At 38.6% G+C, this 25,679-nt stretch overlaps 1 protein-coding gene across 1 annotated transcript in view; it reads left to right on the top strand.

Moving 5' to 3' along the window:
- The first annotated feature begins 21,418 nt into the window (after nucleotides 1-21,418).
- The window catches only part of LOC127676049 (ubiquitin-conjugating enzyme E2 pex4-like), a 254,148-nt gene continuing 249,887 nt past the window's right edge, over nucleotides 21,419-25,679 (top strand). Inside the window, exon 1 of the mRNA XM_052171973.1 lies at nucleotides 21,419-21,525. The gene's annotated coding sequence lies outside the window, so the exon portion shown is untranslated. The remainder of the gene's footprint in view (nucleotides 21,526-25,679) is intronic.

Raw genomic sequence — 25,679 nt, 5'->3', positions numbered from 1 at the left:
GGACCGCAGCGATGCGGTGGGAGAGGAGAGGGAGCTATTCTTTTTTGTTGTTCCTGGGAATATTTCCTAGATTAAGGCAGTCCAAAGTAGGTGATGAAGCTAGCGGTTTTCCTTACTTTAAATTTAGAGTTAAGCCTCAGGGCTATTTTAAATATTTTGTAAATGTTTGAAAGGTGGCTTCAGCAAGGATGAAGAGTTTGTTTTAGCAATGCTCGCACTCACTTGCTTGGCCTGACCTGCCAGGGTAATAGTGGCTTTTATGGCTATTGTAAGATATGTGAATGATTATGTTACTTATGTCTCATAATTTTTACACACTGCAAAATCGTGAAAAATGTTTTAACAGGGATTTGTATGTTTTATAAATCTGGTTTTAAAATGGAGCATGTGAATCTCCTTGTGCTCCTGCTTTGCTGTGGCTGCCATAGCACAGTGTGGCTATCACCTGGTTTTTATACATGTGTTTTCATGCTTGCTGTAATATGGAGGAGAAGAGGAATGATTTTACAGGTCACTTTCACATAATAATAAAGACAAATACTTGGATATGTAGAGTGGAAAAGATTTCATTTTAAACATCATAATGAACTCTCAGAGCTGGAAGAGAGCTCAGTTGGTAGAGCGCCTCCCACAGGAGCATGAAGACTTGACCTTGCTCCCCAACAAGTATAATGGGCCAGTCAGCAGGGCATCTTTCACTGCTGTTCTCAGGGCTGGGAAGGCAGTGACAGGCAGGTCCCTGGGGTTCACTAGCCACCCAGCTCAGCCTCATTGTTGAGGAGAAGGCAGGGAATCACCATGAATGCCATTGGTTCTGGTGGCTAATCTTGACCCACTCAGTGTTTGGGGATGTCTGCCTTGGAAAGCAGAGTTTAAAGTGAGCATACACTATAATGGCTTCAGTTACGGCGTTTCTGTGCATACACTTCCTTCTCCTTGTGGCACTGCCTGCTCATTCCTATTAGCCAAACAACCAGTTTGGTAATCTCAATGGCTGCCTCCCCACAACTGCTTGGTGATATAAATCCTAGTGGTTTAGTTTTAACTGCTTTATCGTGAGATACCTCACATACCGCCATGTAATCACCATTTAAAATGTACATTAATAATACCCCATTATATGGATACACAGTTTCTTTTAGCATCATCAATTTATGGATTTTTTACTATTATGCATAACGCTGCTGAGAACTTTCTTTGGGAGAGGGTCAGATGTTTTTATTTCTCTTGGATGTATACCTCTAAGAAGAATTGTTGGATCATGTGGCCTTCTTTTTGTCCATTTGAGTTGTCTTCAGAAAAACAAACCAAAACCAAAAACCAAAAAAACCTCTTGTGGTCTTAAAAAATACATATGTGGTAAAAGTTAGGACTATGTGTCCCGTGTTGCATGTTGGCTCTCTCTTTTACCATGTGGGTTTCAGGGGTTGAACTCAGGATTTCAAGCCTGGTGGCAAACACCTTTACCTGCTGAGGCATTCACTTCCCCTAGATTGTCTTTTTATAGTTGAGGTATAAAAGCTGTTGATACAGTGTGGTTACAATCCTCTATCTGATTCAAGATTTGCAAATACTTTCTCCCATTCAGTGAGCTGTCTTTTTATATTTTTGATGCCCTTTGAAACAATTTAAAATTTTTTGAAAGAAGTTTAAGAATGTTTTTTTCCAGACAAGATGTTATTACATGTTAAATGTTAACTCAATACTAGTGACAGTGAGCAACAGTGGCCCTCAGAAACATTCCTAACACTGTCTATCATTTTAATTTTGATGAAGTCCAACTTACATAATATTTTCCTTGTTCTCAGTTTTGGAATGTTGTCAAAAATAAAGCAAAACCAACCAACCAGACAAACAAAAACCAAACCCCAAAACATGGTCTCACTTTACCCCTGCGTTTCTTTCCCTCCTTCTTTCCGTCCTTCTGGATAACACTATGACGTAGGGTTGCTAGATCATACCATGTGGTAGTCTGCCTTTTGTAGTTTGAGAAATTGCCTTTTTGGGGGTGGGGTTAATAACATTTGTACCATTTTATGCTCTTCCAAGAGTGTCTATGTGTTGGATTTTGTGTGTCCATGTTATCACCAATGCCTGCTGTTATTTTATGATAAATATGGTGATAACAACTGTGAGGTGACATATCTCTTCTGTGGTTTTGTTGTCTCTACTGGCCTTGAAATCTAGGGATGGAATGATGCTCCTTTTTAGCCTCCCACCTACCAGTACTGATATCAGATCTAGGACCTCAGCCATTGAGATAATCACTCTACCACGGAGCTGTGTGTCCAGCTCCTTTTGTGTTTTATTTCAAGACAAAGTCTTACGAAGTTGCGTAGACTGGCTTTAGACCCATGGATTTCCCATCCTTCTGCCGCAGTCTCTCTAGTAGCTGTTATGGACTTGAGCCAGCTGTAGCTTCCATTTATCCTCTGGCCTCAGCTCTCTTGGGTTGGGTGTGATAGGTAGACATAGGACCCTTTTTGATATTTTGTCCGTTTTAAGATTGGATTACATAGGTTTTGCTAGTTTTTGAGTTTTAGGAGTTCTTTATATATTTTGGATATTACTGTCATATCAGAAATTTAAATGTTTTCCTCTCATTCTGTGAGTTATCTTTCCTTCTGCTCGTTGCTTCTTTTGCCTTGGCCATGGAGGAGCTTTTAAGTTTTCTGTAGCTGCATGTGTCTGGCCTTGCTTTCTTTGCCTTCAGTGGTTTACATTTAAAGCTTAGACTTATCTGATCCCTAAAAGAGTAAAGGCTACATTAAGAAAGAACATTCTATTGTTTAGGGGAGGGGAAAAAAATCAGTTCTTGGTGGAACTCCAGGGGACAAGAAATATGTCATTCAGTAGCCAGAAGATGATAGGTGCTGGTTCCCTGTGAAACAGCTTGGGTTTACTTTGATGTTCCTTAATTATCATTGAGTTTATAAGCAATCTAGGTGTTCTATATGATAACAGACATACTTCATGCCCTGGAGGGTGGAATTAAGTACCTAGAAATAATTGTTTTTGGTTTTATAAATACCTCAAAAGGAAAGGAAGAAAAAACATTATTGAGAAAATTTGTCTTCTAGACATTCCATCATGAACAAAACATCACCAACAGAGAATCAGTTGATTGATTGATCCTTATCCAGACCCAACCCCAGCTACATGATCTTTTCCAGCACCTACCTATTTCTCAGGAACCACCCCTCCTCTCCATCTTCCTCTTCTGTCCTCTGAATTTTATTGGGCAAGTCTCATCAGGTAGACCTGCCCCCCCCCCACACACACTCACAGCTTTTGATGCCACCATCTTGCCCTAAGATACATCATGTGCAATGCACAAGTCTTATGTTTATTGAGTGCAACATTTAAGAATTCTATCATGAAGCACCCACTCCTGAGTCTTTCTTTTTCAGCTTCATGAAGTATGTCAATTATATCTTAGGTATTCTAAACTATTGGGCTAATATCCACTTATCAGTGAGTGCATACCATGTGTGTTCTTTTGTGATTGGGTTACCTCACAATGATATTTTCTAGTTCCATCCATTTGCCTAAGAATTTCATGAATTCATTGTTTTTAATAGCTGAGTAGTACGCCATTGTATAAATGTACCACATTCTCTGTATCCATTCCTCTGTTGAAGGACATCTGGGTTCTTTCCAGTTTCTGGCTATCATAAATAAGGCTGCTATGAACATAGTGGAGTATGTGTCATTATTACATGTTGGAGCATCTTCTGGGTATATGCTGGAGTGGTCCTCAGATAATACTATGTCTAGTTTTCTAAGGAACTGACAAACTGATTTCCAGAGTGGTTGTACCAGCTGAAATCCCACTAATAAAAGAGGAATGCTCCTCTTTCTCCACATCCTCACCAGCATCTGCTGTCACCTGAGTTTTTGATTGTAGCCCTTCTGACTGGTGTGAGGTGAAATCTCAGGGTTGTTTTGATTTGCATTTCCCTGATGATTAAGGATGTTGAACATTTTTTTAGGTGCTTCTTGGCTGTTTGATATTCCTCAGTTGAGAGCTCTGTTTAGCTTTGTACCCCATTTTTAAAAGGTTTATTTGATTGTTTGGAGTCTAATTTCTTGAGTTCTTTGCATATATTGGATATTAGCCCTCTATTAGATGCCATTTTGGAACTTTTTTGATTAGAATTTATGTATTAGTATTAATGTTATCAACAAAACAAACACATTTGCAAAACTTCTCAGGAAAGAGGCATCATTTATGAGTGGCAGGTGATCTGAGAATGTTTGTAGTCAGGTGTGGAAGCCACAGGCCCATGTTGATAGCCTCATCTATTGCTTCAGCTGTTGATAGAGAGGGCTCTGACTGAACCTGAGTTCACCCTTCCAGCTAGCCTGCCTGGCCAGCCACCTGTGGGAGGCTTACCGCTGCCTCAGCAGCACGAACTTACAGATGTGTGCTTCCATGTTCTGCCTCTTAACATCTTTTTAATGTTACGATTTTATTATTGGATAAAAATCTAATTGGTCGTGATTTACTACTAAGTTTTTTTTGATAGAATCATCTTCCATTTAATTTTTTTACATAGTTCTTTTGGTTTGAGGGGCAGGTATCTTTACATCTCTCAGACAGACTTTGTCAACATCAAGTCGTGTTGCCTCATGTGTTTTATTTTCAAGATTTTGATTTATTCATGATTGAGAAGCCTGTAATTAGATTTCAGGATTTTATCAGAATTTATAAGTGCATTTGGTCACTGTGCAACTTCTTTGGAAGATACATATTTTCCCTTTATTTATATTTAATGTGTGTGTGCATGCGTGCACATGCATGTGCATGGGATTGGATGCTTTCCTTCAACCATGCGGGTCTCAGGCATCAAACTCAGGTTGTCAACCTTGGTGGCAGGCACCTCTGTCCGTTGAACAACCCCACCAGTCCTGTTCTTTTTCTATCAAACAAATTTTCTTACATAAACTTCTTTAATGTGGAAGGCTTAGAGAAAGAGGGGAGTAAGTCTCTGTCTTTTTTTTTTTTTTTCATTTCTCCTGAGAAGTCTTTAAAAAGATGTTTATACAAATCAAATATGCTTATAACTTAAAAGAAATAATTTGGTGTGGCAAGTCTTAGGTAATAATAATAAAAAGTATATACACACTCTGTAACCTTTCTTTAAGTCTTTGGTTTAAGTCCTCTGTCATACAGTGCCAAAGCGTTGTTCTGAGCTGTGTGTGTTGAAACATGCATGCCTGTCCTAGTGTCGTAACTAATTATATCTCTGACATGCTTACTTCTAGTAATTGGATGTCGACCTCCCACAACATGTGTTTTAACTTTTAGCTTTATCTGGAGGACCTGCTATAGGAATGAAGTTTTTACCACATAGCAGCTTAACAGTGTACACAGATCCTGTTTAAAATATACCATATACTTTATGTTTTGCAGAGATAGTGTATGTCCAGGGGAAAGGTTTTTTTCCTTTTATTGAAAATTAATTTTTCTTGCATAATATATCCTGATCAGGGTTTCCCTCCCCTGCTCCTCTCTGTTCCTCCCCACATCCTTTCTGGTGTGGCTCCATTCCTTTTCAGTCTCCTTTGAAAAGAATAGGATTCTAAGAGATAATAATAAAATAAAATAAGATCAATCATTGCATACAAGTTGGCTAAGGCAAAACAACAGAAGGAGAAGATCCAAGAGAAGGCTACAGAATCAGACACACTTGTCCATACCTTCTGGAATCCCTTAGGATCACTGAACTAGAATCCATATCGTATCTGCAGAGGACCTACTGCAGACCTGAGTAAGCCCTGTGTGCATGCTGCGCTGTCTCTGTGAGTTCCTATGAACTTTACTCAGCTGATTTAGAAGACCCTGTTTTCTTGGTGTCCTCCCCCCTCTGGCTCTTAGGCTCTTTAACATCTTCTTCCCCCAGGTCCCCTGAGCCCAGAGGGGAGGACATTCCATTTAGGGCTGATGGAGGGCTTGGTGGAGACATCCCATTTCTGGCCCCAGTGTCTCTCACTCTCTGTGTAATGTCTGGTTAGATCTCTATCTGTTCCCATCTGCTGCAGGAGGAAACTTCTCTGATGCTGACTGACGAAGGCACTGATCCTCTGTGGTTCTCCCGGATTGTAACTTGGTTATCACTGACTTAACAGCTAATACACATATAAGTGAATACATACCATGCGTCTTTCTGAGTCTGAGGAAAAAATCTAAGCAGTGAAAAAAATTTTAGTTGAGCTGACATGCATATCTGCCTTTGCTGATAATTATACACTGTGTCAGCTGACTTTGCTGTTTCATCTCTGGATTGACAGCTCAGTATGAGAGTGAAGTTTTTCAGAATTTATTTTCCCTTCAAGTTTTTCAAAGATCACCTTGTAGAAGAGACTGGATGAAGTGCTGGTCACTTAATCTTCACGGTCGACAATGATTTGACAAATATTCTATGAAAATGCTCCAAGGAGAGTTTTTACAGACCAATTTAGAAATTCTGTCTTGGACATGCTTGTGACTAGAGCAGTAAATGTTTGTTATGTGCACAAGCATGTATGAAAATATATGATCCTTGTCTATGCATGCTGAAAGAGAACTTTACCAGTTCTAAGTCTCTGAACTGCAGTCCCATAGAAATTAAAGTCTTAAGACTGGGAGCAGTTAATGCAGTGATGGTTTGTGGTGGTTAGCATTGTGCTGTGCTGCGTGGTGACTGTACTCTGTGGACTTAAGAGATTCCAGTCAGCACTTAGGAAGGAATACACCACAGGATCTGTGACAATTAAAAGATTTTTAAAGTGAAAGATTCAATGACTTTTCTCATTAATAAATAGGCCATTGGGGCCTTGTATACAGAAAAGGATTGTGCAATTCTCTTACTGATAATTGCTTAAAATTTAATACTGTTTTGTTTTATGATCTTTATTTCCTATCATTGTTTTGCTGTAGTTAAAAATAAAATAACTGTCTATATATGTGTGTGTGTGCATGTGCACACATATGTATGTGGGCATGTGTGTATGTGTACATATGTAGAGACCAGAAGACAGCAGTTAGCTAGGCTGGCTGGCCAGGAAGGTCCAGAGGTTCTCTTGTCTCTGTCTCTCAACACTGGGGATACCAGCGTGTGTTATCTATCAGACCTGCCAGTTTTAGGTCTTCAAGCTTTCAAGACAAGTGCTTTATAAACCACCTGAGCCATTCCCCCAAATCCTGAAGTAAAATCTTTAAATTACTGCCTAAACATAACTGTCTTTAAATTTCATATCACATTTAAAAGGTTAGGCTTGTTTGGGTCTTGAGGTCAGCAATAGTACAGAGGCATTGGGTTTAAATTCTATGTCCTGCAGTGTATTCCTAAATGATTTTTAGGACTAATAATTTGTATTCCTAAATAATTTTTCTGTTTTGAAAATTGAACTCCCAAGGATTTCTCCCGAATAATATATAATAATTTGTACATTAGAAAAAGTTAGATGGCCAAATTAAAGTAATAGAAAGGGTCTTTACACTTTTCCAATCCATTTCTGTTAGCCATCTTTTGTAGTATTAATCAAATTAATGAAGATATGTTTGATTTTAAGTTAGGTGAGAAAATTAGAATTCACAGCTGGTAGACTACATGAGAGGAAGCTAAATTTCAAATTGTGGGATCCCCAGCAGCTCTGTCGAAAGCTAGGTGTCAGCTTGGCTAATAATAGGAGCAGCCTTGTCAGTAGACTGAAATCCCAGGGGCTGGGGATGGTAAGGCTGTAGGGTGCTGAACTGGGCATGCTTCGTCCTCCACAGGGAGTTGGATGTTTTGTTTGTCACAGGTGACTGAGTTAGGGAGGCCTGCTGCTGCTTGGGCTAATGACACAGACTTGTACAGAGTACAGAAGACTTTGTACAGTGGTGAATTTGGAATACTGGACAGCTAGCTGATTAAGAAATAAAAATTTTACTGGTTAAATCAGAGTTTCTCTCAGAATTCTACCTAACAAATCCTTCCCTTAAAAAGAAATGTTTCTGTTTCTTTAAGCTCCTTCACAAAAAGAACTCTGAATTCCACTTCCTAACATTCTTGAGTAAATCTGATTTGTAAAGGCATATGAACACTTTATAGACTTGGCACACTAAAAATATTTAGTCATAAGCCAACAAATCAAACCCAGATATACTGACTTATGTAAATGCCAATCATATTATATATCAATGCTTGGTAAATTAGCATGTTAGTAAGTGCACAAAAACTCACACTTCAATTTTAAGATATTGTGAGAAGTTGGTAACCCATAAGTATATGTTTTTTTAAAGTAGTGAAATAACTTCTTGATTAAAAACTCCTACCACCACTGAAGAGTTTTCACACGTTCACTGTTGTTTCTTGGTGCCACCAGCTCTGCAGTTGTGACAGGGGAGGACAAAGCCATTTATTTTGTTTGTTTTTGCCGTTTGTTTTTAAATCATTCACTCATAAATAACTAACTGCTATATTGTTTAGGATCTCCCCTTACACCAGTGGTTCTCAACTTTCTTAATGCTGCGACCGTTACATTTTCTCATAAAATACATTTTCTCACAAAATAATTTTACTTGATACTTCATAACTGTAATTTTGCTATTGTGATGAATTGTAGCAGTATCTCTTTGTAAATATCTCTATTTTCTGCTGGTTTCTTTGAGGTTATGACACACAGATTGTGAATCACTGGCTTATACACACAGTTATTTTTTGTCCTGAACTTAATGTAGCACAGAATTTTTTTTTAATTTGAACATTTTTATTTTGCAATTAAAGAAATACGTTTCTGTACAAATAAATTTTTCTTTAGTTGCTTACATTTGGATATTCTTACATATTGCAAGTTTTAAAAATAATGACATCTTATTTGCATACAGAAAACCAGTTGTTAAAGATTGATGAATAGTACATAGACTTTAGAGTTTCTAAGTAAAACACATTTGGTTGTGTTGAAGAGATGGCACAGATGTTAAGAGCACTGATTGCTCTTCTAGAGGTATTAAGTTCAGTTCTCAGTAACCACATGGTGGCTTACAATCATGGATAGGATTCTATGATTCCCTCTTCTGATGTGCATGAAGACAGGGTACATGTGTGTTTGTGTGTGTGTGTGTGTGTGTGTGTGTGTGTGTGTAAATCTTCATTAAAACATTTATTTAATAGAGTTTTAATTCTGAAAGAGTCATGTAAATGTGTATAATAGTGAAGAGATTTATGTTTTTAAGTGATACCGCAGTACTGTTACTTTTGGCTTTACAATAAAGGGAATGATACCTTTGGAGCTAACAAAGATCTGAATTTGAATATTAATTCTACTACTGAAGAAAGATAGTCTTGAGGGCATTATTTTATCTGTTTTTACATGTGGCTTAAAAAATATAACAGAATTTACCCTACAACTTTAATATTATATGTCCACACTGTTATGCCTTGAGAAAATTAACTTTAATTTTGAAATGAGTTTACACCCATAAGAAAGTTGAAAATGGTACAAAACTTCCTAAATGTCCTTCACTTGGATTATGAATCGAATTAGTTATCATACATATATAATCACACGCCATAAATTGGGTCATCTTAAAGTACAGCATCACCAATACTATTTAATTCTGGTATGTTCCCCACTCCCATTACACCCTCCTTAACTCCTGCTCAGACTTTGATATCTTTCGCTTTTTGATCATTATTTCTTCTTTCTATAAAACAGGCAAAATGTATTTATGCTTGAGTATTTTGAGATAATGTACATGAAAATGAATATGGCATTTGCCTGATATAAGAGATAAGGATCTATTAGTTTCTTGTCTTTATCCTGGGTACAGAAATATCAGACTTACAGGAGTTATTCTGAGGGATGTGATACCAGTTTGTTTTAGTAATAAATTTTGTACTAGTTTAGCAGGCACACAATATATGAGAATTAAAAAACAAACAAACAAAACAAAACAACCCAAATCAACCAGCATAGGTTAATATGTTAAAATAATAAACAGGAAGTGAAACACTTTCAAATTTTCTAGAAGTATGTGCATTAAGGAATGGTTCACAGAAATAAATGTAGGAAATACATCTCTTGGCAAGGAATACTTATCTTGCATGTAAGTCTGTTCATTAACATTTTACTTTGGAGTATTTTATCTTTTTGGATACATTTTCTAAATTCATTGTTTAAGGATTTTCAAATTTCATCTTTTCTGAGGTTTAGACAAGGTATGGTGAGTTCTGCTCTATTCAGTGCATGAACTGGAAAGATACAGACACAGCAGTTATTTTTCATCATGATATTAAACAAACTGTGTGTGTGTGTGTGTGTGTGTGTGTGTGTGTGTGTATCACAAGCTAGCTAAGAACTCTTTGATCCTTCTGCCTGAGTCTTCTGACTATAACACATTTTTTTCTGTTTTTGTTTAAAATAGAAAGAGTACTGTGAAAGCTTCCGAGTCATAGCTGATGGCTTAGTGGGAAATGCTAGGTTAAGTGGGCAGTCATTACCTGCGTAGGTGTGAAATGATGGTAAGTTTCTTCCCTTTCAATGCCAGGGACATTGACATTCTCTAAAAGAAAAATAATTGGGGTGCATAGGTATCTATCACAATGAAATTGGTAAGGAGTTAAACTATGGAGATGTGTAGTTGGAGTTAGCCACTTTGTGGGTTCTTTTCTCTTTCACCCTTCCCCATCCTATTTCTTCCAGCCTTTCAGCCTCCTAATACTAGATAGGAGAGAAAAAGGGAATAGAGGGAAAAGGGCAGCATTATCATTAGACTACTTCCTGCTGATTAGGGCATCAAGTTCCTTGGTCCAAGTTTGATTTTTGCCTTCAGGATATCTAATTTCTTCTTCTTGTGTCTTCTTTGCACATGGCTACTTACAAACCCATGGCTAACAGCAAACAACCACCCTCATCCCTGCCTCTCAAGGCTCTAGTGTTTATATTCTCTCTGAAAAGTCCAAAGCATTTCAAACATCACATAATTGCAGAAACTGCAGCTGGCAAAATCATGCCCCTGCTAGAGCACAAGGTAAATCACAGTCCACTGCTCTGGACAGTCTGACCCATATTCCACCCCTGGTATTAAAATGAAAAATAATATTTCTCTCTCTCTGTGTTTTTTTAAGAAACTGAAACCCCAAATTGTCACTACAGACATGAAGAGATCAAGGAACACTACAGGTCAGGGTAAATGAGAAGCATTCCAGGTAGGCACTGTGGTATGGACCGGAAGGCACAGATCTGGGGCTTTTCCAACTGAGACTGTCATCAACTAGCTTTTTGATCTTTGTAACTTCTTTGTCATAGCTTTCATGCTCCTTATCTGAGGGTAGACTAAATTAAAGATGGAAAACAGGCTTCAGTTCTTCATCAATATTGATGGATTGGTAATGGCTGTTTGAGACAAGAATTTTGAGACTGTACCTGCAGATATTGGGAAGGAGGTCTGGGGAACACTCCTGCACTTTTTGATGACTTTTATAAGTGGTGGTGGGATTGTGATTGCATGCATGTGTGTAGGTATATGTACCGCAATTTTTGAGTAAGCAGTTTGCAAAACCTTTTCAATTCAAATTGCACACAACCGGTCATGTTTTTCTGGGCTATAGAGTCGGGTGGATCTCCCAAACATTCTCATTCATATCACTGAGAAAGAAATACAGGCTAGATTCTAAGAGACACACATATAGTGATAGATGTAAAAAGAAGTGAAACAGTTGTTGCCAGAAATAAAGGTATATGCATATTTAAAATTGGCCTACATGGGATCCTCTTAGAACCCATAAGCACTAATCAGACCTGATCAGTCCCTTCAGAAAGGTGGTCATTTAATGAAGTAGCTATTAAAAATTATAGCTTAATATTATATGTAGGGAATTTATTTCTAATATAGGGTACTGTTCAAACCAAGTTGCATTTTGGGTGGTATTTTAGTATCACATAGAAATAAGGCCAGTAAAAAGTGTGGCCTTTACTATATTAATACTTAGCATAATTCAAACTTACCATTGGAAGATGGAGTCCCCAGTAACTCACTAGCACAAGTACTGATAGGTGCAGCAATATTGAAAACAAATAAGGTTGCAGTTAGGTACATATTCTATGTATAAGCCATTGGGAAAATTATCGTTTGACTTTAGGAGAAAGAATCCCTAAGTTTGTAGTGTCTTACATAAGAACATTATCCAGATTTAGTCCACTGTGTTAGAAACTGTACATTTGACTGGCCTTTCTGTATTAGTCATTTGTACAAGGAGGGACTTATGTAAGAGCTAAGTTATGTTACTCACCTCCACAGACTACCAAAATTACTAGTTTTCCTTCATGTGTGTTCTGTAAGAAATTATATGTGGCAGCCACATCTGTGGTACTCATAGGCCAGTACAATAGCCTTTTTGTATTTCTTTGTATCTGTCTCAGCCATCAAGAGTGTCCCCTGGGGTAGGAGTCATGTTTTATTTATATTTGAATCACTAAACCTAGCATAAACATGGCATATGACAAATATTCCATAAGTGTTTATTTAATAACCAAAATACTGTGCTTTCTAAGAGGAGCCATGAGTTATGTGCTAGTGAAGATAATATCCATTCTGAAGTATAAAATGCCAAATCTGTAAATAAACTGGCCCTTTCCTATAGTATATTCTGTGATGGTTGGGTTTTATGCATAAATCCTTTTATGTTTTTGAGGCAAAGTCCTACTGGCCATGTAGTCACAGATTGCCTGGAACTCAGTGTGTAGGACAGTCTGGCCTTGGATATGGAGTTATCCTGCCTCTGCCATCATGCCAGGCTGGACATCTGAGCTCTCCTGACTCAGGTTCGTGTCCTAGTCTGACAGTGCTAATATGGCAAACACTCAAGATTTCCAACATAAATCGTGTCTGAAGTGTTCATCAGAATCAGTGCTGGATACAAGGAGATCTTGCTGGGACAGTCTCAAGTATTGCTCCATCACAAGGGATAACTGCTCTGCTTTACCTCTCCAAAACATCATCTCAGGCTAGTGATTAGGCTACACTCCAGCGTTAACCCAGGGCAAACTGTATGCAGCTCTACAGCAGTGGGGTAAGTAAGAGGAAGGAAAGTGAAAAGATTTGCTTAAAGTTTAAGTGTGTTTTAATTAATCATGAAAAAACCAAATACAGCTACGATGGAAGGAAACAGTAGGGACATTTTTACCTTTTCCTTTAATGCATTTTAGATATGCCCATTAATTCTTTCAGAATATTGCTCAATCATATTAGAAATAAGAACCTAAGATTCCACAGATCTGTCTTTGAGTTGATACATGAGATGTAGGATAATTCTGTCTTACTTAAAAGATAAGTGTCCCTCCATCAAATCTGTGAATCAGTAACAATTCAGTTGATAGAAAGACGTCTTTCAAAGTAAGAGCCAGATACAATGCTGATAGTACAAATCTTGATGCTGGATACACAGAGATACTGGGAGTTCAAGTTAAAAGGGATGGTTAAAAACTCCACCTACATATTACAGCTAACCAGAGCATTATGTTACAAGCAAAGTTAACGATTCAGTTACCGCTCATCACCAAGAGTTGAAATGCTTATCCCTGACATGGCTATAGTATGCAGACTGCTGTGATTTTCACATCTACTATCCAGGCCTCCTGCAGCAATACCCTTACACAGGCCTTCATTGTGTAAACTATTTACTGCTGTTAGTCTTGCCCATTGTTGCTAGACAGCTTTTATTTAAACATCAGGTTTGTTAATGCTGCCATTTTCCTCAAGCATTGTGTAGGATGTTGTGGCCCTTAGATGGCTTTCCTACTGCATCTGTTTGCCGTCCTATCTGCTCCACTAGCCATATGACTTTTGGTTTATGTATTCCTTCAGCACAACGCAATGCTTCTCTCCTCTGCATCCTCATCTCTGCCCTCGGAAGACTTCATCCTAAGCTTCTAAAATCTTTTTGTCTTTTCTTTTGTTGTGACAGAGAGCCATAACCCAGGCCTGCATGTATGTTAGTTAGTGAGGACCCTACTTCTTAGCTACACTTCTGCATAAAAGTCCATTTTAAATGTCATCTCTTTTCATGAGGAATCTTTGGTACTAATGGATTGGTATTTTCTATAAATCTCCATACTATTTTTTATATTTTGTTGGTTCTTTATGCCAAGGGATCTAGTCAGTTTGCAATGGATGTATGTGCTCTTACTAACCTACATAGGTTAGTTAGCATAGGGCCTGTGATTACCTTGTAAAGACTTGATATCTTATGTCTTCATTTATTAAGTTGAAAGATAAATATTTCTGATTGTTTCAAGGAACACAGTCATTTACATAGTAGTAATTTAATAAATAATATAATAGTTGTAGTCAGAAGACCAAGCTTTAATTTTTGATTCTAGTATCTACCATATTATTGTGTATCCTTGCTTTGGTTTCTCATCTATAAAATAACAACATATAGTAATATTTCCCTTACAGAATTATTGTGAAGAGGAAATAAATCAATACATTTAATGCATTTATTCTAGCACCCAGCAGACTAAGGCTGTATTACGTAATTCTGGAGCTGTTAGCCACATCTGACTCTTCAGCAGTGAAATGTGGCTGGTCCAAGTTGACATGCTTTTGAGGTATCAATGCATTAAAGATTAGAGATAAAAATAATAATAAATCTCATTTTTATTGATTTTCCATGGGAATAAAATTTTAGATATAGTAAGTTAAATAGAATGTATTAAAATATTGCCTTTTAAAACTTTTCATGTGTATGTGAGATGTGTATATATGTATCTGTATGTGTCCATCCAATTCTTATGTGTAAATATAGGTGCCAGATGCCAGGGCACACATGGAGGTCAGCGGGCAACCTTGTTATCAAATTTTATCTTGTGTCTTGTTTGGTCTCTCTTGGTTTTCAACTATGGATGCCAGATTTACTGACCCATGGGCTTCTAGAATTTTCCTTTCTTTGCTTCCCATCTCCCCATAGGAGTACAGGAATTAGAGACATTGATGCTGTCTGCCCAGTTTTTATATGGATTCTCATACTTCAGACTCAGATCCTCATGCTGTATGGCAAGTGCCTTTACCCACTTAGCCATCTCTCTAGCCCTAAACAGTTTTTTAAAGATATGCTACTAGGAATTTTTTATTGAGATAGCTTTTCTCTCTGTGGCCCTTGCTGTCATGGAACTTTCTCTGTAGATCAGCCTGGAACAGGGTTGACCAGGCTAGCCTTGAACTCAGAACCTGTCTCTGCCTCCTGAGTGCTGGGATTAAAGATGTGTGCCACTATTATCCAGCAGGTACTGCTAGAAGATTTTAACCTGTATCTGTGGCTCACATTATTACCTGTTGTATAACAGTAGATCATGCTCTGTTGAATTGTGTTGACAGGTTGTTATTTCTGTGTTACATTACTACTGGTGCTAAGGATCTTCGTCCCCCCTCCTTTACCTTTTTCTCCTATAGCTGCTGACTTTAGCAATTCTGATTGGAGGATTAGGGAAGAATGTTAGCATGGTGAGATGATTCAAATGTGGGGTGTAAGGAGTGGGCAGTCCGACCTCAAGTGAGGCAAGACTAGTGTAGTCTCACTTCAGAGCCATGTGCTCAAAATCCTTGACTTTATCTTTCCGACTTTGGAGGCTGAGACTTGTGCCTCCACTGCTATCAGTACTTTTTCCTTAGTATAGGGAGTGAGCTGAATTTGGTTATCAAAATCGGACATCCATTTATAATAATGAAAATGAAAGCTTGTTAAAATAGAGATTAAAAAGGATCTCTTTGATTCAGAAGATCCTAAATTATGAGTGAAGGGAGTTAATTGAAAGATAATAACTTTTAGAAAAGAGCACGGGAAAAACTTACATGTTTTCCTTTTGCTAATTCTAAATAGTTTTTTAGCTGGGACAACTTCTATTGCCAGACACCAGGGCTTTGCTGAACACGACTGACATATTCTCTGTCGTAGGCATCAGTTATCTGGGATGGATTTGTAAGAGGCAATTGTATAGTCTGGGAGTTGGTTTGTATGCATCTTGGGCTTTTCAGTGTAAAGCTGTTTTTGGTACTGACTGTATCGGTATCCATGCCTCCACTGCCTCATTGACTGGGACTGTCATTCCTAGGGTAATTTACAAGATTTGTTTGAGCATCTCATAACTTGGAGAGTGGATAGACAACAGAATGTGTTAGTCTTTTTGTATTTGTTGGGTTTGTTTTGTTTTGTTTTTGTTTTTGAGAACTTCCCCATAATTGCTTCTTGTGGCAGCTCATTCCTTATGCTGAGTCGTTAGACTTGATGAGTAGGGTGTGTGTAGACTCAGTAGAAATTACCATCTGTACTGTTGGTGTCCTTTGAGATCATAAGGTACAGTCATTATCTTATCATATCTTAGTCATTTGCCTTATCTACTTGGGTGCCTTAGAACTAGTAGTCAAAAAGTCCTCAATCCTAGTGGATATACGTGGCTTATTTGTCTTGGTAAGTTTGAAACAGAAGAATCATTATAATGTGAAGGTTCCACCCCCTAACATATTCTTTGATTAATTGGCATAATAATAACTTTTCTTAGTTGTATCCAAATAAAAATTCACAAACAATTTTTTTGGGGGGGGGCTAGAAAAGGGGAAATCATTTGAAATGTAAATAAATTATATCGAATAAAAAAAATTAAAAAAAAAAAGAAAATGGATTTTAGAAAAAAAATATTTTTCTAGATTTTCAGATATTTGAGTTGTGAACTATTAATCACTACATGAAATAAAATGTTTTTATGTAAATCTTAACATGCCTATGTACCTATGCCAATAAAGATGTATCAGGCCTCTGGAACTGAGAGAGACAGAGACAGCAACAGCAAGCATGTGTATGTGTGCACATATACGCTGGTCTATTAAATATGTTGTAAATGCATGCTTTTCTGCATTCTTTACCTAATTAGAAAAGGCAAAACATTTTTTAATGCTCTTGTCTGGAGTTATGGCTACCTTCATCTTACTGTGTCAGAGCAACACACAAAATAGTAAATGAGGAGTTGGAGCAATTGGGACTAGAAAACATTGTCCACAGTCCAGTGGTCCGTGTCACCGTTCCTCTGCTTCCAGGATATAGTGCATAATCAGGAGAGGCAAGCCAAGCCAAATCCTCTTAGAACACCATGTCTGGGGAGGTTACAGGGTCCCCAAGGTTTGTTCCTTCTTGTCATTGTAACACTCTCACCGTGACAAGGAGATCTGGGAAGTCACCTGAGGATGTGATGAAAACCACATTCCTATCACTTTTCTTTCCTCTTCTGAACATTTAATGGATAGGGAATGTGTTTAGTTTTCATACATATATTTAATTACATAGTCTATATATACTCATATATAAAACAAGTCAAAAAATTAAATCATAAAACAGAATAACCAAGTGAAAGAACCTGTATCTGTTTTCATGTGCTTGAGGTTACATGCAAGAATAGTATTTCCTGACTAGTCATCCAAAGCTCTTGCTAGGAAACGGGCTTGCTTTGTGTTTACGAGGGAACGTTGTAGCAGCAATCAGAACCTTTGTAGCCTGTAGCCCATTTTAGAGACATGTCAGGTTAGGAAAAAATTTTGCTTGTCTCTCCTGGATTCTTGGAGACAGGGACTCACAGACTGGCTCGGAATTGGGGACATTGCCACCCTGAGCTCCTGAGTGCTGGAGTGACAGGCCTTTACCACCATGCCTGCCTATCAAGTTAAGTGTTTCAGGAACCCGAGGATAATGATTTTTCAGCTTGTTTTTCTGATGATAATCATGAAAGAAAAGGTTTTGAAAAATCTGTTTTGAAATAATATTTTGTTATGTAACAAAAAGAAATACCAGGATATATTGCTCAATATTTGTTAGCTTTGGCTAGCTTTGTTCTATAAATTAATAGTATATTAAAACTACTTCCTGAGAATATTTCATTTTTTATTAGTTCTTAAAGTTTCCAGAAATTTTGGTTAAACCTGTATTTTGATTCCAACCAGAATTTTTTTAACAAAAAAAAATAAATAAATTTTGTTTTAATCTGTGCAGCTGTAGTTCTCTTTGCAGTCATGAGAAATATCCATTTTATTAAGTCCTATGAGGAATATGTGTCACATACATTTCAGAAAAAACTATTTAAGATGAAAAATTCCAAAAATGACTTCCCCCTGGTGTGAAGTAAAACAAAACCCCCAACACATCTCTGTCTGTGGTAATGACATTGAGGTGACAAACTGCAGGCAAGTGAGGTTCCTGGGGGTGATCTCACACCTGCACCAGGAGCTTGGGAAACAGCTGGGCTTGGAACTGCCTGCTGGCCTTGCTTTCTGTTTGATGCAAGACCAGCTCTCAGGCTGAGGCACTTGCATTTATACAGAAGATCCCAGGTCTTTGAAAATAGACAGATAGGGCTGTGGTGGGTAGTGTTCCCTGGTTTTATGTAGCTTTTCTTTCAGATGGAGCAATGAAGACACCTTAGTGCTGTCCCTGCCAGGCTCCAAGCCCACATCTCTCACAGCTACCCAGAGTTTGGTCTGCCAGGCAGGTGTGACTCAGGAAGCCATAGACAAGGCTATCCTGGATCTGCAGCCCCTTGCATAGCCGAGTGTGAATTTACTTAACTGCTGGCCCCTTCCTTTCTTTTTAGCTACTCAACAGAGCTCTGGAGGCAGCAGAGATAGTGGTCTTAGCCATGCATGCTGTAACTCTCCTGCAACTTCTTATGGAATTCTTGTGTATAGTTCTTTTACATGCTTCTCCAAAGAAAAGAGGCATATGTACTTGTTAAGGTACAGGAGATTTCTGTGTGAAAGCTGCACCCATCAGTTAAGGCTTCTCAAGATTCAAGAAACCATCAGGCCCACAGATCCTTCAGTTAGTGTTCCTTTAGGTCCATAGGCTTCCCTCTCTGCTGGCTAGGGAACTGGTTTTTTTTTCCCCCCCTGCACTGGTGTGATTGTGGGAAATTTGCTGAGCCTCCATACATCGACTCCCAGGAACCCTGAGAAGAAATTACATTGTCTTCTTACATTTCTGTTTTTGTTTTTTAGAGACAGGTTTCTCTGTGTAGTCTTAGCTCACCCTCACTCTGTAGACCAGGTTGGCCTTGAACTCACAGACTGACCCCCTCTGCCTCAAAAGTGCTGGGATCAAAGGCTCCTGCCTCTACCCCCACCAGCGCCCAGTTCTTGCTTTCTTGAGGGTAGTCTGCTGCCTCTGTTCTCTCACACACTGATGTTTTCCTTTGAAGCCAGGAACCCAGAACAGAGTGTCCAGGACCAGCCTGAAGGTAGGTTTAGTTTGCCCTGACAGTGTTTTAAAGCTGTGTGAGGAGTTGGGGTGTAGCTCAGCAGAGGGCTTGCTTTGTGTGCACAAGGCTGAGTTCTTTCCACACTGAGGAGATAAAACCTTGAGCCTTTAAACTTGGGGGAGACTTTGTATGATAGCCCAGAGTTCTGGTTTCACTTTGCATTATCCACTCCCATGGACCTGTAGGTAGGAAAGCTCTATGATAGCTTTTTCCTTTGAATTACTGTTTTGTTTTGTGTTTTACCTTTTTAATACACAGACACACACACACACACACACACACACACACACACACACACACACAACACTTAGTATTTGTAGATTTTTGGTTACAATAATTTTTCCAATGAACACTTGATTAATTGTATTTATTCTATTTAGTTAAAACATTATTGCTCCAAAAACATTCAAGTAGACCTGTACGGTCCTTCTGTCGGCTTACAGACAATTCTGCCAGGCTCCAGCCGACTGCTACCTAGGTTTGAGCCAACATGGAGTATAAGAACTGCTCAGCTACGTGTGTGTGTGTGTGTGTGTGTGCGCTCTCTCTCTCTCTCTCTCTCTCTCTCTCTCTCTCTCTCTCTCTCACTCTCTCTCCATCTCCTATTCTCCTTCATTCTCTCTCTCCTCCACTTGTTGCCAGCTGGCCTCTTCTTCTCTTCCTCCCTCCTCTCTCTTTCTGTCTTTCTGTTGTCCTTTATTCACTGCCTCTGTCCCTTTTCCTGGTCCCCATCCCTTCCCCCAGTAAACTTCCTTTTGTACTAGGCCTGTCACTGGTGGTGGCTCCTCCTGGGAACCCCTGGGCTGACATGCTGAGGCTGAGGTGTTCCCTCCTTCTTAATGCACATTGCTTTGTAAAGCCTAGCCTTCAGCAGCAGATCTGGCTCCAGGTATTCAGACCTTGTCCTTTACAGGAAACAGCAGGGCCTGTAGGCCTGTAGGCCACTCCCTCTGAAGCCCCTGTTAAGATTGGTTGTTAAGCCAAGGGCTGGATGATTAGAATCTTTTGGTTTTATAAGGCTCAAAACAATGGAAGAGTAAATGCTACTTTTACCAGTTTGCTGTTCTACCTGCCAAGGATAAAAACAGGGAAAGTTTGCTTCAGAAGCATGCCTGGGTGAGTTGCGTGACAGTAGGTCCTAATGGGCAGGTATCAGGGATACTCAGTACTCCACAGATCTTTTTATAAAGAGAGCAAATCAAGTTTTTGACCTTGCTTTGTTTTGTGGGCTTTATGTTTGCATTATGGCTTTGTAAGTACTGCCATTAACTGAGATGGGTCAGTAGGCAGGGGTGGAAAAAGGCTGGAGAGATTTTTCAGTCAGTTTCTCTACCTTTGTGTTTTGTTGTTCCAAAGGAGGGGCCTAGAAACCTCTTCATTAGTACTATCAAGGATCATGACCATCTGAGTATTAATTAGGAAAGATAAACTATATCTTATAGGACTAAATAATACCCTGCTGTTTGGACATCCTTTCACGATACCAAGAAAAATAGAAAGAACTGAGTTTTGATTTAGAAGATTCAACTCCTTGACTTCACATATCGCCTTTTTTTCCGGTACCAGCTTGCATAAATTCTTATGCAACAGGCCTTGACTTCTATGACAATAAATAGCTATGATGAAAATATCCCCCCACCCTACCTGTGTCATTGATTTTTGAGGGTTCTATGATAATACAGATATACACATATATACATAAGGAAATGTGAGATAATACATCTCTGATGTAAGCTGCTGTTTTATCAATGAAACAGAATTGTATCACAGCTACCTTGGGGGGCTTCAGGTCTGCTGTTTGTCTTTTGAATCCATGTGGGGATTATAGGGTTTTTTTTGATGATCCTTTTTTGTGGATATGGATAATAATTGAAGTTACTACAACACATTGGGTTTGGGTCCTAGAAACTTCTAAACTTGTAGAGTTTTAGGAAAGGTTTCCACATGTACATTAGTGTAACCTAGTAAAATCTCGTGCTACAGTAATAGTATGGGGCATTTAACTGCTTAGGTTCATGGCACTGGCAAAAGCAGAGAATGTTTCTGTTTCCACTCAGGGTTCTCCAGCAGTATTAATGCCTCTGGAGTTTTGTAGTTGCGACCTTTTTTTAATGAGAAGGAATTTATAATCAATGTTTTCAGGTCTACTGTATCTGTTGAGGGATTACACACTGGAGACCACTCTAAAGGTCAGTAAAGAAGGCGCAACAGAGGCTTATGTGTGTTTCAGATCTCAGTGTCAGCAACCTTTCCTGACAGGTAAGCCCTGTAATGAGAAGCTTGGATAGAAGTATATACTTGTTCTAAGGAAGAGCGCTGACACCTCGGCCATTTAAACCTCAACCAGAAGAACTGATACACTTAACGTCTGACAGGAGCAAAATCTAGTTTCCTTGAAGTCACTTGGTAATCAGTCTGTGAATGGGCTTGTGACATGTGGCAAAGCTAAGCCCTTCCCACTGTATGGCTGGTGGGAGCAAGAAGAAGTAGGGGCCTTGCTTGGGGACATTCATATGCGTTATTGTCGGAGTTTTGGGGCAGGAAAAGCAGATTTGATTTCTTGTCCCAGTCACCAACTTGCTGGACCTAGGCAGGTTGTTCTAAATGTCTCTGAGCCTCTTGGCAATCAGACCTTATAATGTGTTTTATGCTGCATTAAGCTCCTCTCCTCTCTTCCCCTCCCCTCTCTTCCCCTCCCCTCTCTTCCCCTCCCCTCCCCTCCCCTCCCCTCTCCTCTCCTCTCCTCTCCTCTCTCCTCTCCTCTCCTCTCCTCTCCTCTCCTCTCCTCTTTTTTCCTCTCCTCTCCTCTCTGCTCCTCTGTCTCTTTGTCTCTGTCTCTCTTTGTCTCTTTTTCTGTCTTTGTCTTTCTCTGTCCCTCTCCTTCTCCTTACCCCCCTCCCCTCTCTCTCACATACACACACAGGCATACACATGTATTTGTGTGTGTGTGTGTGTGTGTGTGTGTGTGTGTGTGTGTGTGTACCCTCAAGGGTCTAGCTCCAGTCCTAAACTGACTGTTTGAAGTAACCCTTTCTAATAGGATTCTGGGTTCTGCTGTTTGTCAAATAATTTGTTATGAAGTCAAAACTGCAGTTTTAAAAAAGGTGGGTAATGGGCCTTACAAAAGAAAATTTCCCATAAGTATAATCCCTTCTTAGTCTATATTTATTATGCTTTTATATAAAAATTTTAAAGTTGATATAGAAATATGTCTTAACTACAATTATGAAAATAGATGTTGAAACTCTCATAAATCAAATAGGACACACACACACCCTTTTTTCTTATATAACCTGTATGGTCTATCTACTTTTTGCCAAGGTTCTATGCAATGTATTAGTTTCTGTTTTACAAACCAATGACAGTAAAGTGATGTGGATCTCAGAAAGCTTTTTGTCTGACTGTCCCATGTGTAGCTACAGGCCAGTGTTTGCCTGTGCTATGGCCTGTGTTTTAGAGTGTGTTGAATCTTCGGAGTTTATTCTCATTCTAGGAAAGAATTGCAGAGATGTCATTCTAGGCAGAAACAAAACTTGTAGGCCTCAGAAATCTTCTTAAGTGGGACTTGTTCTGGTGCTGGGGGCTGAAGTGAGAACCTCAGCATGTGGTAGGCAAACCTTCTTCCATTGAGTTACATCCCCAAATCATCACTAGTGTTTTTATGTTTAGATAACAATAACTTTTCACATTGCTCCATGAATTACTTACTAGTCTTTATAATCCACGGGTTCGGTAGACAGCTTAGAAGCAGATGTAAGGAGGAATTCAGTCTTTCTTCCTCTTTGTTCTCATCCTCCAATCAATGGCTTGGACTTTATCAAGTCTCCCATCCCAGAGAACATTCCCCTCTTAGCTGTCTCCTCTCTCCCCCCTCCTTATTTCCTTTCTTCATTCCACTATATCTTCTTCCTCAATAACATTTACATCCTTGTTAATTACATGCAATCAAAATTGATGCATACGGTAAAGGAGACTACATTTTGTGTATCGAGGCAACAGTGGCAGCCCTCATGTATGGAACAAATAGATGCGCATCTCTTGGTGATGATCATGGGGAGATTAGAAGAATTGGATAAAACTTGTTAGCTTTTGCCTTATAAACCCTGTTTTCATGGAAGGGGATGCTATCTTGTGCTCTGTTACTTAAAATAACTGTAGATAAGATTTAATGCTTTTACCATCATTCTTCTAATCCATTCTTGTCAGAAAGAGATCTGTGGTGCTGATATTGTCTTTTTATTGTCTCAGAAATGGTAATTTGTCAAGTGGTTTCATGTAAAAAGGATGCTAAAGCTTAAGAACATACTCGTAAGCCGGAAACATATAATTTGGCTAATGGAGATTGCTAGTCATAGATAATAATCAAGATATTAGTAACTCAAGGCCAGTGTAAAGCTGTTTAACATTACTAACTTAACTAAAGTGAAGAGAAAAGACTGTCCCTTAGAGGTAATTTCATAGAATACCAGTTATATAAAGTTAGAGAGACAGCACGGAGACCCAATAATCTAAGAGGAGTGTCTATTCTTGATTTAAGCCATGGATGGTTGTGGTTCCTATTCTTCATATATGCCAAACCAACTATTGATCAGTATGTAGAGATAATTTTAGAATTTAGAACTTGTTCTGAAAATTTTGTTTAAATTTTTTCTTGCATTGTCTCCTAGGCATATCTTTATAGTAGTTTCTCTCTCTTTGCAGTGAAGTATCTGGTTATCACCCCTGATGAAGCTTTGGCCGTGGCAGTTTTTAAAAGTTGGTTCAGCGGTTTTGTTGTTGTTGTTGTTTTAGTTTTTTTGTTCTTTTTCTCATTAATCAACATTCCTACCTTTAACTACAGTAGGGTCTATGGCAACCACCCTCTTTTGTTCTTATATTACTTTTTTCTTATGAACGATTTCAAGTCAGCATCTTGATATATCAGAGTGTCTGAATATCAGACTATTTCCACTCAACTTAACTTTTCAAGAAGTTAAATGTTTTACTTTTAATCCTGTTTTCCTGACTTCTAAGCAGAATTCAGAAATATCACCATGTTTATGTAAGTATATGCAGCCTAAGTGACATATGTAATTACTTGAATTTGTCTCTGTGAAGCTTCATGTAGTTTATTATGAAATGGTTTTGAATAAAAAATAGAGATGTTTTAACTATAGCCTTATAGAAATTTAATTGTGTTTATGTAACTCTTGTGGATCTTTTTTTAAAATATATTTTTATTTTCTATATTCTTTGATTACATTCCAAAAACTTTCCCCTTTCCCAGACCCCCCATATGTCCCATAAGTCCTCTTTTCTCCATCCATTCTCCTATCTTCCCCCCTCCCCTTTCTCTGTCCTGGTACTCCCCTACAATACTGGATCAAGCCTTTCCAGGATCAGGGCCCTCTTCTTCCTTCTTCATGGGGAATCATTTGACATGGTAATTGTATCTTCAGTATTCAGAGCTTCAGGGCTAATTAATATCCACTTATCAATGATTGCATTCCATGTGTATTCTTTTGTGATTGTGATTCTTTTGTGATCCTCACTTAGGATGATATTTTCTAGTTCCAACCATTTGCCTAAAAAAAAATCATGAATTCGTTGTTTTTAATTGCTGAATAGTACTCCATTGTGTATACATACTACATTTTCTGTATCCATTCCTCCATTGAGGGATATCTGGGTTCTTTCCAGCTTCTGGCTACTATAAATAAGGCTGCTATGGACATAGTGGAGGGCTAATATCCAATATATACAAAGAACTCAAGAAGCTAGACCCCAGGGAACCTAATAACCCTATTAAAAATGGGGTAGAAATCTAAACAAAGAATTTTCACCTGAAGAAATTCGGATGTCCGAGAAGCACCTTAAGAAATGCTCAACATCATTAGTCATTAGGGAAATGCAAATCAAAACAACCCTGAGATTTCACCTCACACTAGTCAGAATGGCTAAGGTTAAAAACTCAGGAGACAGCAGGTGTTGGCAAGGATGTGGAAAAAGAGGAACACTCCTTCACTGCTGGTGGGATTGTAAGATGGTACAACCACTAAGGAAATCAGTGTGGCGGTTCCTAAGAAGACTGGACATGATACTTCCAGAGGACCCTGCTATACCTCTCCTGGGCGTATACCCAGAGGATTCCCCAAGTCTTGTGTATCTTTGTACAGTCATTCTAGGTCCAAAGATGTCATGTATCCTCTGATAAATCTTAGTATGTCCATAGATTATTAGTGATGTTTGTTTGATGATTTAAAGACTTATATTGATCAGTATTGGTTACATATCAAGAAGACCCTCATGACACCTTTGAGCCCTTCAGAACAAAACTCTGTTCTCTGACGTGAGAAATAGAGGCATCCTTTGCTTGCAAATACTAATTGAAATATTGTTTGTTCTGTGTATTTCATGTTTCATGGATTTCTTAC

This window comes from Apodemus sylvaticus (genome assembly GCF_947179515.1).
Source record: "Apodemus sylvaticus chromosome 5 unlocalized genomic scaffold, mApoSyl1.1 SUPER_5_unloc_1, whole genome shotgun sequence".
NCBI lineage: Eukaryota > Metazoa > Chordata > Mammalia > Rodentia > Muridae > Apodemus > Apodemus sylvaticus.
This window is presented reverse-complemented; position numbering and strand designations above follow the sequence as displayed.